At 38.9% G+C, this 15,331-nt stretch overlaps 1 protein-coding gene and 2 long non-coding RNA genes across 6 annotated transcripts in view; 1 reads left to right on the top strand and 2 right to left on the bottom strand.

The window, feature by feature from the left end:
• The window catches only part of pvrl2l (PVR cell adhesion molecule related 2 like), a 340,090-nt gene that overhangs the window by 224,139 nt on the left and 100,620 nt on the right, over nucleotides 1-15,331 (top strand). The window lies entirely within an intron of this gene.
• On the bottom strand, nucleotides 1,274-2,739 carry LOC144995269 (uncharacterized). Its single transcript, XR_013658862.1, has 7 exons — nucleotides 2,526-2,739; nucleotides 2,315-2,446; nucleotides 2,097-2,241; nucleotides 1,932-2,014; nucleotides 1,732-1,806; nucleotides 1,531-1,662; nucleotides 1,274-1,433 (listed from the first exon to the last, which is right to left on the bottom strand). It is a non-coding gene; the product is annotated as an uncharacterized LOC144995269 (long non-coding RNA).
• Nucleotides 2,830-5,259, bottom strand: LOC144995270 (uncharacterized). The gene is made up of 3 exons (XR_013658863.1): nucleotides 5,125-5,259; nucleotides 3,122-3,298; nucleotides 2,830-3,045 (listed from the first exon to the last, which is right to left on the bottom strand). It is a non-coding gene; the product is annotated as an uncharacterized LOC144995270 (long non-coding RNA).

Here is a 15,331-nt window from a genome sequence, read left to right as displayed (position 1 = left end):
GCCATTAATGAAAAATCTTGAGTGAGAACTTCCTACCATCCTTAAGCCAGGACCCTTCAAATCAGTCATGGATGGGTCTTCCAACAGGTTAGTGACCTAGAACCTACAGCCAAGGCAACCAAGAAATGGCTGAAGAACAATCATATCAAGGTCATGGAGAGGCCCAGCCCATGTCAATCCTATGGAGAGATCTCACAGTCGCCAAGCAACAGCCACCAAATATTCATGATGTAGAAGGGTCAAAAGAAGGGCAAATACATTTATATAAATTCTTTCAACTTGATTTCTTTCTAGGTTTGCAATTCTGCACAACAAACAAAGGACAAAAACTTTTTTTCCTCCAAATAAAGGCAAAAACCTTGAAACTTCATGTGAGTTCTTGGCAACTGCCATTTCCCAAATCCTGCTCATACTGGACCCACCATGCACATCTCCATGTCTTGGATATAAGTAATTAACTTGCCAATAACAAAGACTTATGAAAGGTCACTGAGGTGAACTTTGTAGTGCGGAAACTGTATAGTGTAAGGCTGATCGGCAAATAAAAGACCATGAAAGTCATCTTGGACTTTAGTAGGCACAGAGGAAGGTTCACAGCTTCCCTTTCCTGGGCATCCCCATCTCAGCTGATCTAACTTGGTTTCCTAACATCCAGGATGTTATCAACAAGGCACATCAGCACGTCTGAAGCTGCTGGCAACCTACCGCTCAGCCAGTCCAACTGCATCATGGTCTGGCTCTCAGATCAAACTGAAGAAGAGCAGCAGAAGCTTCAGTGCTGAAGATACTGGAGCAGATCATCGGCTACCCCCTTCCCTACCTGTCATCCTGTCTGAGTAAAGGGACGTGTCAAGGACAGCACCCTTCCTGCAGCTAACATACTGATAAATACACGAATCACTCCACACTTCTAATATTCTTAATTTCTCATGTCATTTACCCCTAATTTAAGATAACTCATTGTCATTTTGTTACATTTTACTTCAGTCTTGCTACAATTAAAATGTAGTCTGTACCCTGACAAAGGATTTGGAGATGCATAGCACATTTATTATATGAGTTTAATAGGTCAGTGTTTCATTCTAAGGTGTTGGACATACAAATCAAAGGCCAAACGTTTGAGATAAAATGAGAAGTGTCTTCAGCACAGGTGTGAGCACTGAAATGTTTAGCTAGTGTTGTAGAAACTTGAACGGAGGTAAAAAATAATGTAATTGTTGAAATTTAGGTTGAAAAAACCTTCATTGGTGCGGTGCAGAAAAAAAATCTCTCATTTCAATTAAAAGTCATTTATTGGTACAAAGTTGAAATGAGGTTTTCCTTCATATAAGCCTTTTTTTAGGGGTGGAACTGGGGCTTGAACTGCAGAAAGTCTCCTCCTCAGCAGACAATTAGTCCTTCACGTCCTCTCTCCATCAATGCCTCTTTGCTGCCTGAGAATGAAATGAAGAGGAAAACACATAAATGCCACAAGCCCTGGACATCCATGCAGATCACAAAGAGAAACCTCCTGGCTTTGCGGGGCAGAACCTTCCAAAAGCTGGGAGGAGAGCTCTTCAACCACACTTCAAGGACCCGCAGTGCTGCTGGACTTCACCAACCACAGTCTGGTCAGCAGCATGACATCATAGAGCCTTTAGTTCTTTACCATGGCACCATAACCTGCAATCCATCACATCATGCTTGATCAGTTATGCAACAACTTTAGAAAGTGTAACAAATGATTTTTACCATATGCTGATTCTTGTTTTCCTGATGCTCAGACAAAGCCCTTCAGTGTTTTTCTCTGGGTCATTTTGATTGGTCCTTGTGGGAAGAGATTAATGTATTAATAATACTGAAGAAATCATGAGATATTCCACATCAACAGCATGAGAGTAACATGAAAGAAACAAGCCAACATTTATCTACAACATTACCACAGTCTTTACCTGGAGGTATCATTCTGGTAACGTCTGCTCCAGCTTTTCTGACTTCCGCTTGTTCCAGCCACTGGCCTGAACGGCGAGGATGTCTGTGCAGAATGAAAGGATCAAAATGTATTAAACTGAGAAAACAAATTACACAAAAAGGATGCATCTTCAATGAGTATTTACCAGTTTTTGACACATATGTACTCGGAACATGTGTCTGCTGAAGAGAGGAAGCTGTTCAGTCGGTTCAGTCCCTTTCCCTGATGTTGTCCCTTCTTGATTTCATCCTCGGATCCTCATCATTTCAACCAAAATGTATGTTTGCAAACTTTTGAAACATAAGGGATTAGAAAAAAAACTCCAACAGGAATAATGAGAAATAAGCCGTTGACAATTATTACCTCACACATCCAAGAGTAAACTTGAAAAGGACACATGTTCAACAGGTCTTGCCTCTCAGGACAAGGAACGCCAACCTTCTCCAAATGCGATCAGAACTCGTAGACTACATCAGAGCAGAAGAACTGCACGGTCTGTGGAGAAAGCCGTTTCTGCAAATAGAAGGGGTTCATGAAAATATCTCAACGGAACAGGTTCAGGAAGCTCGCTCACCTGGAGAGAGCTCTGAGTGGAGCCACTTCCTCTCTACATCCAGAGGAGGACGCCTCCCGGGGGGGGGGGGGTTCCATGCATGTCTCACTGGGCAGAGGCCCTAAGGGAGACCCAGGACACGCTGGGGAGACTACGTCTCTCAGCTGGCCCCGGGGTCCCCCAAGAGGAGCTGGAGGAGAGGGAAGTGTGGGCATCTTTGCTTAGACTGCTGCCCTCACAACCTGGTTCTGAATGAATGGAAGAAGATGGATGGATGGATGGAACATGTTCAGTCCTTTCAGCAAAACTCCACGACGGTAGACTGCGATCCTTCCTCATTTACTTTGCCAGAAGATGTCGTATATTAACATGATGATATGACACAAAATACAATAAAACATATATGCAGGCGTGTTCCTTTTCTTGAGGAAGAAGACATGAAAATAACTTTACATTTTCTATTTCCCCATGAATGCAGTTCACAAAGGAGGTCTCCACAGTGTTTTTGGTCAGAAACGCATCTTCAAAATAACCACTGAGCCTAAAAGAACAGAAAAGTTTACATAAGAAAAACATTTATACCATCAAAAATGTAGGTGGAAAAAAAATTTACACACCCCAGTTGGCTCTCAAAACAGTACATTTTGCAAGTTCCATCCACTGCTACGGCAAACATGGAGGGAGAGCATGCAGGACCCTGAAACAGATGAACCTGACAGCCTCTCCACCTCAAAGTTAGCAGAAGATCAGTCCAGGAACTATTTGTGCATGTTGTCTCCAAATAACTGACCAGTCTGAGAGAGGAAAGGGAAAAAAACACGAGGTTCTTTTATGTATATACATACACACACAAAAGAATCAGGAATCAGACATTCTAACAGAATTTTTAGCTATTATAAAATCGTTCCCAGTGTTTTTTTTAATTACGATCATTTTGTTTTTAAAGACATTTTTCTGCAGCACAGCAGCTCATAAGAATTTCACCTCAGAGCTGTGGTGCAGATGTTTGCCTCTGCTAATTTCCCATAAACCGTTTGTTGATTCTCTCTCCCGCTAGCTTATAGCACCTCACAAGCCCTAGCCGACATTAGCATAACAAAAAAAAAAAAAATTAATGAGCAACATTGGAGCTATCCATGTGTACACTTTTGAGCCAGATACCAGCTCAGACAAGGGAACTCAGGACATTAATGGATCTACTGGTTTTTGTCTGCAAGTGGATGCATCAGAATTGGAGCGGAGTAGAGACTTTGGCTCATTCATGGCAGTTAGAGCGTCACAACTAAGAGCTTTTTGAGACAATGAGTTTCATTTTCTCCTGATCCATTGGGATTTGAATAAATACTCAGAAACAGTTTTAATCTTATATTATTGTGTATCTGTTTATATTTTTGTTAATGTTCTCAATAATGAGAAAAATGTTTGATCTTAAAAACATGACTTCCATTGGAGCGGCTCTTTAACTTTGTTGACAACGCTAGGATAAATAAATGTGGTCAGTCAAATCAGCCATAACTGTTTAGACCAGGGGTCTGCAGCCTGAGGCTCCACAGCCACAAGTGGCTCCTTGACCCCTCCTCTGTGGTTCTCCGACAAAAAATAAAAATGTTTTTAATTCAAACAAATATCCTATTTTTCAGACGACACAGCGCATCACGCAAAACAAAACAGTCAGATAAGTCAAACTTTACTCAACTTGGTGATCTACTCAACAGTTGAAGCAAAGTATTACTATGCCAGGCTCCTGACTACAGTACCCATAATGCTTCAATAATCTATCAAGCGGTGATGCACAATATTTTAAGAAATTCCAGCATTTATGACGAATTTTTTTAAACCTGACAACGTACCACAAAAAATAAATTTGAGGTCAATACGCACAATTTAGAGGGCCTATCCCATGCTAGCCATTTAGAATAAACTATTTCCTTGATCTCTGAGGCTCCGCCTTTCGTTTCTTGTGGGTGTCGCCCATTTCATGACATCAACCTAGAGTCGGCATCGGCAGCGTTTCTGCGTTTCTTCCATCCAAACTTTTGCAAAGATGGATGTGAATATTGTGCAATGAAAGCATTTTGCTGATCACCACTAGCTCCATTGAGAAAGTGGGCGTGTCTGTTAGCCTGGAGGCGGTTTAGCTGCACAGGCTCTTCCTAGAAGAGGCTGCTCCTCACTTATGATGACGTCACAATGTGAGGACCCTCTTATTGTGATTTGGGAGGGGCTGGTGCTCAGAGGGTTTAAGAGGAATGCTGAGAGATGCGTGAATGGATCAAAATACCGCTGTGGATTAGTTTTTGTGAGGAATTAACATTACAATACACTTAAAATTTTAAAACGTTGATGTTGCATGATGTAGGCCCTTAAAGAAATACTGGCTGAGATGTACTAACAACATAAAATCTACAATGTGTAAAAAAGAAAAAGCCTTTGTAAACCCCAGTAGTTATAAAGTTTCCAAGATAACATAAATGCAAATGAGTGTTTGATTTTCTAAAGGCTGAAGAGAAACCTTGTGGGTCCTACTGAGTTCTGGACAGTGAGACATTACAAAGGCTCTTAGCTGTTTAAAGGGCTGCAGACCCCCGTTTCTGGCTAAATGACCCAAAAGGAAACTTACCTCTGCGGAGACCACGTGACGTTTCCGCCCCCGTCCTCTATACAGAAGAGGCCTTCACCGTGATGCTGCGGCCTTTTAAATTTAAGATGGAAAAACGCCTCGTCATTCAACGTTAATCCTAAACAGCCAACACGTTTTTACTAAAAACCATCTCTGGTTTCCCAAATCTAAACATTACATTTCTACAGAGAAAAGTTCAAATCATCGCCCACCTTCCAGCTGTCCAAGAGTTCTTCAGCCGAGCGCCTTCCTGCGGGTTCATCCGGGGGTTTCCGGTGGAGTGGAGTGGGGTGGGGGTGCCCGTATGACGCTGCGTTCACTGGCTTTTCGAAATGCGCACTTCATGTCAATTGGGGCAAATTGAAGGCTTAAAAGCCTGTTTACTTTAGATAATATATCCTATTTAATATATCCTATTTAAAACTTTATTGAGAATTACTACAGGAAACAGTGATGAAACCTTTTTTAACAGATAAATTAGAGCACTTCATTGTAATACTATAATATATGAGATACGTCAAAAAAATTGACAGTTAAAGAAAAAAGAATATAATAGATGCTAATTATTTTATAAACTCCATCAAAATAATTGTTTCATCTCATTTATCATAATATTTATAGTTTTTTTTTAATCACACACCATTAGACTCGTAGTGTAAATAAATTAAAATGCAGAAAAATCAATTTAAAGAACTCTTTGGTCCGTCCCTGAACTCAACATTTTTCCGGTTTGTTGTCACATGTCAATCAAAGCCTGATCGCCGCAACAGCAACACGGAAAGAGAAAACCTATACACGGGTCCCTAGATATGTAAATAAATGAAATCAATAAATCGCAACGTACCTTTTTACGAGATTTTCCACAGGAAAAAAAAGAGAAAGGCACGTCACGTGACCCACGTCAGCCCGCATATATGAATGGAAAAGATCAGACGCTTTCAGATCCTTTGAGGAAAAGTTGAACGTAACAAACTAACAACTTCATGTCTGCAATATTACGAAAATAAAGGGGATATATACTGCTAGAAATGTTTTCAAAAAAAATCAGTCCATATTCACTCATATTTTACAATTTTCTGCGGAAAAAAAGAGAAACATATTAGTCACGTGACCCACGCGCACGTCTGCAGATATGAATGAAAGTTAACGTGTTTCTCCAACGTAACACAGAGCTTTTGGGAGAAAAAGTTGAACGAAACAAGCAAACTACAAACTGTATGTCCTAAATGAAAGCATATTTTAAAAGAAAATGGTATATTTCTCACTAGAAATGTTGTCAAAATAAAAATTAGTCCTCAAAATATCTTGTTTTATGGGATATTCCACCGAAAAAATGAACGTGCATCCGCCATGTTTTTTGCTCACGGCAGGCCAAACCTCCAAAGTCACGTGATCCTGAGAAGGCTCGTAGAAAATGAATAGAAAAATGAAACGTATCCCCTCACAGTTTAGGGGGCGTTTTTGTAAAACTCTCACGCATTTCCATGTGGACAAATGTAGCTACTACACATTTTAGGATGAGACTGGGTTGGTTTCAATGATTTTACATCCACCATATTTGCAGTCAGTCAGAGAAAAAACATGAAATCATGGACTCCTAATGAACTTTACTAAAAACCACTGATGTTTTGCCCAACTTATTAGCCCATCATGAACAAAAGTAGAAATTGTTCTTTTTCTTTTACTTCTCATGAATTTAGGTGTGGTAAAATATAAGCAAATGTCCTTGTGAAACATAATAAAGAGAAAATTGATTTTTTAAACCTGTTAATGTGAATATAAAATGTACAAGTGTTAAATAAAAAACTAACAACTAAATTAAATATAACCTGAGATGACTCCAAAAAGTTATTTTTGTTTTGTCTAATTGTGTCATAAAAGGGATTTTGCTCAATGCCAACAGTAAAGAAAAAATCCTCCCAATACGGATATATGCATTCATAAAACAAATGATCTATTGTTTATATTAATACAACAAAAGCTCAGTTGTTTTCCTGCCTCATTTTGACTTTTCAGTGCAGCTTTGCGTCATATCTGAAATATCTGACATATCTGACAAATTTATTTTATTGTCAGTAGGCTTTACATCTTATGACTGCAGGAAAGGAAGATGACAGGTGAAGCACTGCCTCTCCCCTGATCACCCGTCCCTGCTTAAAATGTATTTTAGGCAGGAAATAAAAGTTCCCAAACTCATCCCAAACCCGCCCAAATTACCTACATCCACCTAATGCAATTTTTGACCGCAAAGTCACAATAAAACCTGCCCTATTGAGCTGGAAAGTTTGGCAATGCTGCCTATACTCGCTGATTTGCGTATCTTTCGACTTGATGTTGACTGGAATATACTATTGCTACAGAAGGATGGGGGAGGACCAAACACTGACTAAACACACTACATGATCAATCTTATGCCAGTTCAGTGATTGGGGTTGTTTTTTGTGACAGAGTTAAATAATAATGGACATACATTTAGCTTTTTGGAGCAATGGGTGGATTGATAAAAAGAAAAGGGGAACCTGATAACAGGATCACATTAAAGTCCCACTATGATCATCTTTTGATCTATTTTCAAAGCATTCATAGCGTTCTTTTAGTTATGATAATGCGTTTTTAACCCAAATGAAAACCTGTGTTGTTTCCTAGGACATAGTTTCTGCAGTTCGCACAAATTGCCTCTGAATTGTGGGTGGGACCGTTGGCATAGAGAAACCCTGTCCCCACTTCCCATCATCCATAGGTTTATGGGTTCTCCTGCTAGCTTATAGCCCCTCACACCCCCAACCTGACATTTTTGGCACAAGAACAATGGTGAGCAATGTTGGAGCTATCCAGCTGTACATTTTGAACCACCATCACAAAGCCCGGCCTTCTGCTCTTTCAAACAAGTGCTCACTAAATAATCATCACTTTTGAAACATCCATTGTGTCTACAAAGCTAATCTAAAATTGGCTCATTTTGGAATTTACATTTTTTTAAATCAACCCACAGTTCCGACTTTTATGAAAGCGGTGAAAAAAGAAAACTGCTAAGAAAAATACAGTAAAATACTCTGTAGCTGAGTTATAAGAGCTGCACTGGAGTGTTTGAAAAAGTCAAACATTAAATGACTGCAGACATTCATTTTTACTGGAATCTCCATTATAACTCTGTGAGTTCAGCACTCCACACTTGTGTAGTGAAGCAGCTCGACAGATGGTGTAATTAAGGCTATTCAGAGGTGATTGAGTAATTATAATTAGCATCAAAACTCGTCGTTCACCAAGTACAATGAATGCACAAAAATGTGTCTTGGTGAAGGACCTGTGAAGAATTATGTCCATAGTAAAACCTATTCCCTGATTTCATTATGTTTGTCATTATCTTATACAGTTTTCATTTGCTTCTGTGATCAAATCTGTTTAGGGGAAGCAAGCTTTCTATGTAAGGCCTTTGCAGAAATTTCTAAGATTTCAAACATGTTTTTTTTTTTTCCGAACAAGCCTCTCACAGCATGGGCTCCATGTGACAAAGAGAACTGCTGCATTCATCACGACAGCTTGAAACAATGCCTGATTTTACATAAGTCCCATGCTGCAGTAATCACATCTAAGCTTTTGTATCAGGAGGAGAAGAAATGTAATCAAACGATAAAGAAAATGATACCCAAAGATTATTTTCTCCCTTGGGATAAGTAGAAACAGATTTTCCAATAGAAAAATGGTTGGTGCAAATGCAGTATTTATAGAAAACCAACTGACAATTGTGGTGCGAGATCAAATAAAGCTGAAATGTTGATAGCTGTTGGAGTTTTATTTTCTGGGTTCAGGGATTTTTAGATTTATAATATAAGGGGAAAAAACTGGTCTTTTTGACCTGAAAGTTAAAAACAGCTCAATAGTCTTAGGCTTTAAAACTTCTGACTACAAACTTTAAACACTTTGGGACAGACATGAACATTTTCACACTTTTTTCTCCATTTTAAACTCTCAAAGTCCAAGCCTTCAGAGAAAAATAAGGTAAACGAATTCTGTACAGGAGACACCTAAGGAAAGTCTACAGCCAATGTCTACAGCCAAATGCAAAATTGCACACAAAAAAATCAGGAAGACTGCAAAAGATTAACCAAAACATATCAAGGGCCCACTTTATAAAGAGTTTTCAAAGCTGTGTATGGGTCGTGTGCACAACATGTTTCTGGTGTGCTGCGATTGGTGGAATCCTTGTGCCACCGCAGTCGTCAGCCATAACAAAGCATTCCCTTGAAGATTTTGATGGCTTCATTGTCAATGTTTTCATCTTGGGAATGTCTGACAGGCTTCACGGTGGTGTGGTGGTTAACGCTCCTGCCTCAGAGTGAGAAGACCTGGTCCAAAACCTCTTATGGGATCTTTCTGTGTGGACTTTGCATGCTCCCAGTGTTTATGCATAGGTGTTCTCCAGGCACTCAGACTCCCTCATGCAGTCCAAGAACGTGCTTCATAGGTTAATCTCCAATTTTACCCCATGTGTGCGTGTGTGTGTTGGCACTGGGTTGGCTCCAGCAAAGTGTGACCCCAAAAGGGAGTCGGCAGTTCTGTGGATGGATGGATGGATGGATGGATGGATGGATGGATGGATGGAAAGAGTAGTGATAAACAGTTAAAAACATAAGTTTAACAATATTGTAAGTTGATGGTACGGCCAATGTTTTAACGTTTACCAGCAAAAACTATAGATTTTCGCAGTACTTCACTTAAACTACAGTTTCAGTGAAGAGTAATGTACTTTTGGTTACCTGGTGCCTAACTTGTGGGTTCTGAAAGAGATTTTCTACCCACTGAAGCTGCTGTGTAGCTGAAGATATGAGTGTTATGTCAATCAACAGACCATATTAGTGCTACTTGAACCTCATGGACACGAATGCCCAGTGCAGCTGCTTTGAAAAGGAAATTCAACAGCATAGGTACTTTTCAGGTCATGAAGGTTCCTCTTTGATGAATAAAATGGAACATTTTAGCACACGAACAGTCACAACCCTTTAGAAGAAACATATTTTCTGATGGTTACATGAGACTTTGAGGCATTAGACTAAGTTTGCTGCATAAAAATGGAGAAATGTTTCCTGTAAACGTTATAATTGTTGGATGCGTTCTAAGATTTTTGCATTTGGTCGTCAAACCTTACAAATTGCCATCATTGAACTAAAAGAGGACATGATAATGCCAGCAGCAGAGGTCGATAGATCAGCATTGAAGAACTCTTTGCTTTTTGTTCTTTTGTCCGCAACGGAGTTGACTTCTTGTGACTTTTTCACCACAACCTGAAAAGATGAGTCACTCTCACCAACTACAGGCTTGTGGCTTATCTCAGAAAACACACCACTCTCCAACTCAAATATTTTTCTTATCTATTGGTAAAAACAATGCTTCTCCTTTACTGTTTAGATATTGTTTTTCTTGATATTACTGTTATTTGAAATCTTTACACCTTCCTAAAAGCTTGAACCTTTTGTTTGTTATTGAACCACGTTGGGGGAAATTTATCTGTTTACCCAACCATAAAACAGAGCAACTATAAGGTTCCATGGAGGCTAGATAAACTGTTGCTTCTAAAGTTACTGGAGACATAAATCTGTGTGCAGTAGAGCTCTCTTGGGATTGTCTACAATGTGCGATAACATTGTCCCAACATTACGACAGGCTAATATATTTTAGATTTATGAGTCTCTAATAGTTTGTTGTTTAGTGGAGGATTTTTGTGTGGCCTGACGAGCATGTAAGGAGAGAATAAAAGAATATTAACAGAAATACAGAGTATTTTGGAATATGTTTAGAGGATATAGAGCTGGATATGAAAGTATGAACTAGATAAACTAAAGTTAATGAAACTGGACAACAGTCATAGATTCTTCCAATAAAAGTTGATTTGGCTTTGTCATATTGTTGCTCCAGATCAATACTAACATACAGGTAAATAATAAACTCAGGCAAAGGGCCACGAGGAAAAGAATTTTGCTAAATGCAGTCCTGAGCTAACTGGAAAGTAGTGGAAAATGTTTGCATAGCATTTATGTATATATATATATATATATATATATATATATATATAAATTTATTTAATTATTTATTTTTTACAGAACTGTGGGGGTACTTTTGTTAAATCAACTGCCTTGATTTGGGCTCAAATTCAAACTACCGGTATGTTGAACTCAACAAAACTCTTGCATTACATCTCTCGTCTAATCACATATTTTTAGCTTATTTGTTGAGTTGGACATAGTAAACTCCAATCAATGTGCTCCAGCTGTGGGTTTTCTTTTTCCCATTCAAAATCCAGTGGGTGACACTAGAGATAATCAGTACAGTGTGTAGTATACTGACCCTTTTTAAGAAATTTAAATATCATGGAAAAGTGTGTTCATTTAAATAATTCCATTCAAACAATGTAACTTTCATAGATGCAGGACCTACTGTTCAGTTGATTTCAAGTATTTGTTTATTTTCACATAAATTGGCTCATAAAACGCACAACATTTTGGAAAATAATGAGATGAAATCATCATTTACTTCTCTAATTTTGCAAACAGATAAAGACGGAGATTAGGATCTCATCTAATCAATCAAAATAAAGTATTTTCAAAATGATACGTCCATCTTCAAAACTTCAATAGTCTGGGCGGGGGCCAGGTCCTGCTGAAAGAAGAAATCTGCATTGAGATCGTCAGCAGACGGAATCACGAAAGGGAATTGAAAACACTTTTCCATGATATTCTACATTTTTGGAAATTCTTTGTATATGTGGTGGTGTGTATCCATTGACTAGAATGCATCATAATGTAAAGCTTACAGCTGTGCACCACAAGTCTGTCTGATCCTAAAAATTAACAAGTAGTCAGGGTTAGACAGAAAATAGCCTCAATATTGTAAGGGAAAATATCAAACTGAAACTGAACAGGAACTTGTGTTCTTAAATGATTTTTTCTAAGACACGGTTTGTTTTTGTCAAACGTACCTTTCATGTTTCGGCGGAATACCTTCCGCCTTCGTCAGAGTCGTCATCAGGTGGTGGTGATGTGACGTCTTTAAAAACAGATGATTGTGACTGAGGCGGAGTCACCTGTCAGACTGTTGACAAGTGACTCCGCCCCTTGATGTCCGTTTTTTGCTTAAACTCACACTCAAAATTTGGAAATACAGCTGGAACGGGAACTACAGGACTTGTAACCAAAAAAGAAATGGCAGCCATCCGCAATCTGAAAAAATAATAGAGAAATCACAATATTACTAGCGGACAAAGCCAGAACCACAGTCATCCTGGACACAGAACAATATGAAACGCAAATGAATGAGATGGTTCAAGACCGGAACACCTATGACGTCCTGAAAAGAGACCCCACAGAACAAAGAAGAAAAATCTCAAGACTATATTGAAACAGCTGGAGGAAAGGAAAATAGACAAACAAACCTACAACCACCTCATACCAACAGCCAGCATCATCCCTTGGATCTATGGCACTCCAAAAATACACAAACCTGGAGCACCACTGAGGCCCATAATAGAGAGCATTGGATCAGTAACGTACAACCTATCCAAATTCATCGCCGATATTCTAAAACCCGTCCTAGGAAACACAGATTACCATTGTGAAAATGCAAAACAGCTGTCAGAAGAACTCAAAAACATAAAGATGGAAGCAAACGAAATATTCATTTCACATGTCGTTATATTATTATTCACCAGGACTCCAGTAGAAGCCACACTACAAATGTGCAGGAACAGTTAACAGCAGACAAATCATTAAGGAAATGCACAAATCTTACGGTTAACGACTGACATGACATGACACAACTTCTCCGTTTAATCACTACATCCACGTATTTCCAATTCTGCAACACAATTTACAGACAGAAGGAAGGCTTTCCCATGGGCGACCTACTATCAGGCACAATGTGCAGCTTTTTCATGAAGGGCCTGGAAAAGAAAGCAATAACGTCTGCACTGGAGCAATGGAAATGCTACGTTGATGACATTCTGGAAAAGATCAAATCTGGATACACACAGGAGATCACAGACCACCATGGATGATACGGGACAAATCAAATTCACACATGAATAGGAAAAAGACAACTCAATCAACTTCCTGGCCATAAACAGCATGCATGCTGAAAACAGGGACGAAAAAATAAAAGTATACAGGATACCAACTCACACAGACCAATATTTATTATGGACATCGGAACATCCTACCACTCACAAAATATTCGTCGTAAGAACCTTATTTGATTGTGCAGAACTGGTAACGGATGGGGAGGACAAAACGGAAGACAAAAAACACATACAAAATGCACTAACCAGGTGTCAGTATCCCCAATGGGCCATAAAGAAGGGACAAAAACAGGTGGAGCAGAGGAAATGCAAGGAAGCAGAGAAGAAAAAACTGACAAAGAAATCAGAAAACACAGGAATGGTTACATTGCCGTACATCAGAGGAATAACAGAACACATCCAAAGGGGCATGAAAAAACATCACATCAGCACCCCAGTTAAACCGTATAAAAAACTCAGGCAACTACTGGTTCACCCAAAAGACAAGCTCGAACAAAATAGGAAATGCAATGTCATTTATGTAATACCATGTCACACCTGCAATAAAACATACATCGGAGAAAGAGGACGCACTTTCATCACAAGAAAAACGGAACATCATAAAGAATGCAAAAAGGAAACAAACAAAATACTAACAAGAGCCAGACTACAACAGGCAATTGAAGAAAATATGAAATCAGCCATGACGGACCAATTTAAACAAGAAAACCACATCACTGAAGACAACAGACACCGCAGATGGATCATGGAGGCAGTGGAGATCCGAAAGCGAGCCCACACTTCCATGAACCGGGATGAGGGGGCCTTCCTGCTCTCCCATACCTGGAGCAACATCTTCCAGCAAAAAACAGACATCAAGGGGCGGAGTCACTTGTCAAAGTCTGACAGGTGACTCCGCCTCAGTCACAATCATCTGTTTTTAAAGACGTTACATCACCACCACCTGATGATGACTCTGACGAAGGCAGAAGATATTCCGCCGAAACATGTAAGGTATGTTTGACAAAAACAAACCGTGTCTGAGAAAAAATCATTTAAGAACACAGTTTAAACTTGTAGACAACATGAACTTAATTGAATTATGAACAGGAACTTGGTCACAAGATAAATGTCTCAAAGGTATTTTACTAAGCTTACCTTAATATCTGCATAAGGTGTTTTATAGATTTTTTTGGGTGGGTAAACACTTGTGAAAACGACTAATTTTTTTTTTGAATATAAAATAACTGAAATGGATTAAATCAATCAGAGACGGCAGCTTCTGCAGGATCGGTGTTTTCTGCAGCCCTTTTTCAAACGGCTTTCTGATAAAGGAAATGTCCATTTAAATAACTCATTCTGCTTAAACTTCATAAGTGAGTTATCCTGGTGATGCTCTCTTTATCATTGACATGTTAACGCCTCAAAGCCGTGTTCTGCATTGCAGTCTGCATTAGAAGTCTGCTTCATCTGCATCTCCCCCGCATGTTCCTTTCAACCCACCATCATTTTCCATTCCCTGGCATTATTCCCTATTTTGCAGCTTCCCTAAACTGAAATCTGTTATCTTTTATTCAACATAACAGCACCTCTTCTCCACAGTTAACAAAAACAAGATTTCTAAGCTGGATCTTTTTTTTCTTCTCCCAATTTTGTTATCAGTTCTTCCTCTCCGTCTCCATCACAGTTGAAAGGATTTCTGTCTGCGGGGTTTTAAATATACTGATTTAGTGTTAAGGTAGAGATTATTCTAAAGAAGCAGTGAAAAAGCTGATATCTGTGAGAATACAGCAACAGAAAAATTGTTAGTTAAATGTTGAAGGTCATAACTGTGTTTAAATAGAAGCTTAAATCAGAACATTTCATAACATTTGGAAATGAAACAAAAATGCCAGATTTGAAAATCCATTGGGGACTTTACTTATTAAAAAAAAAGAAGATCATACTCTTCAAACATCAAAAAATTGGATGCTTTCATGCTGAAGATTTTAGCTTTTTTTCACTTTGATTTAGTTATACACGTTTCTACTTTCTCCACATTTGTTGAATTTGTTTTTATATTTTTAAAAGCCGAAACTTTCATCTTCAACATCTAGTTTTAGTGTCAATTGCATATGTCACCCTTGTGTTTAACTTGTGTAAAGCTAATCTATAATTAGA

Source organism: Oryzias latipes, chromosome 11 (assembly GCF_053564925.1).
Source record: "Oryzias latipes strain Hd-rR chromosome 11, Olatipes_Hd-rR_3.1".
NCBI lineage: Eukaryota > Metazoa > Chordata > Actinopteri > Beloniformes > Adrianichthyidae > Oryzias > Oryzias latipes.
This window is presented reverse-complemented; position numbering and strand designations above follow the sequence as displayed.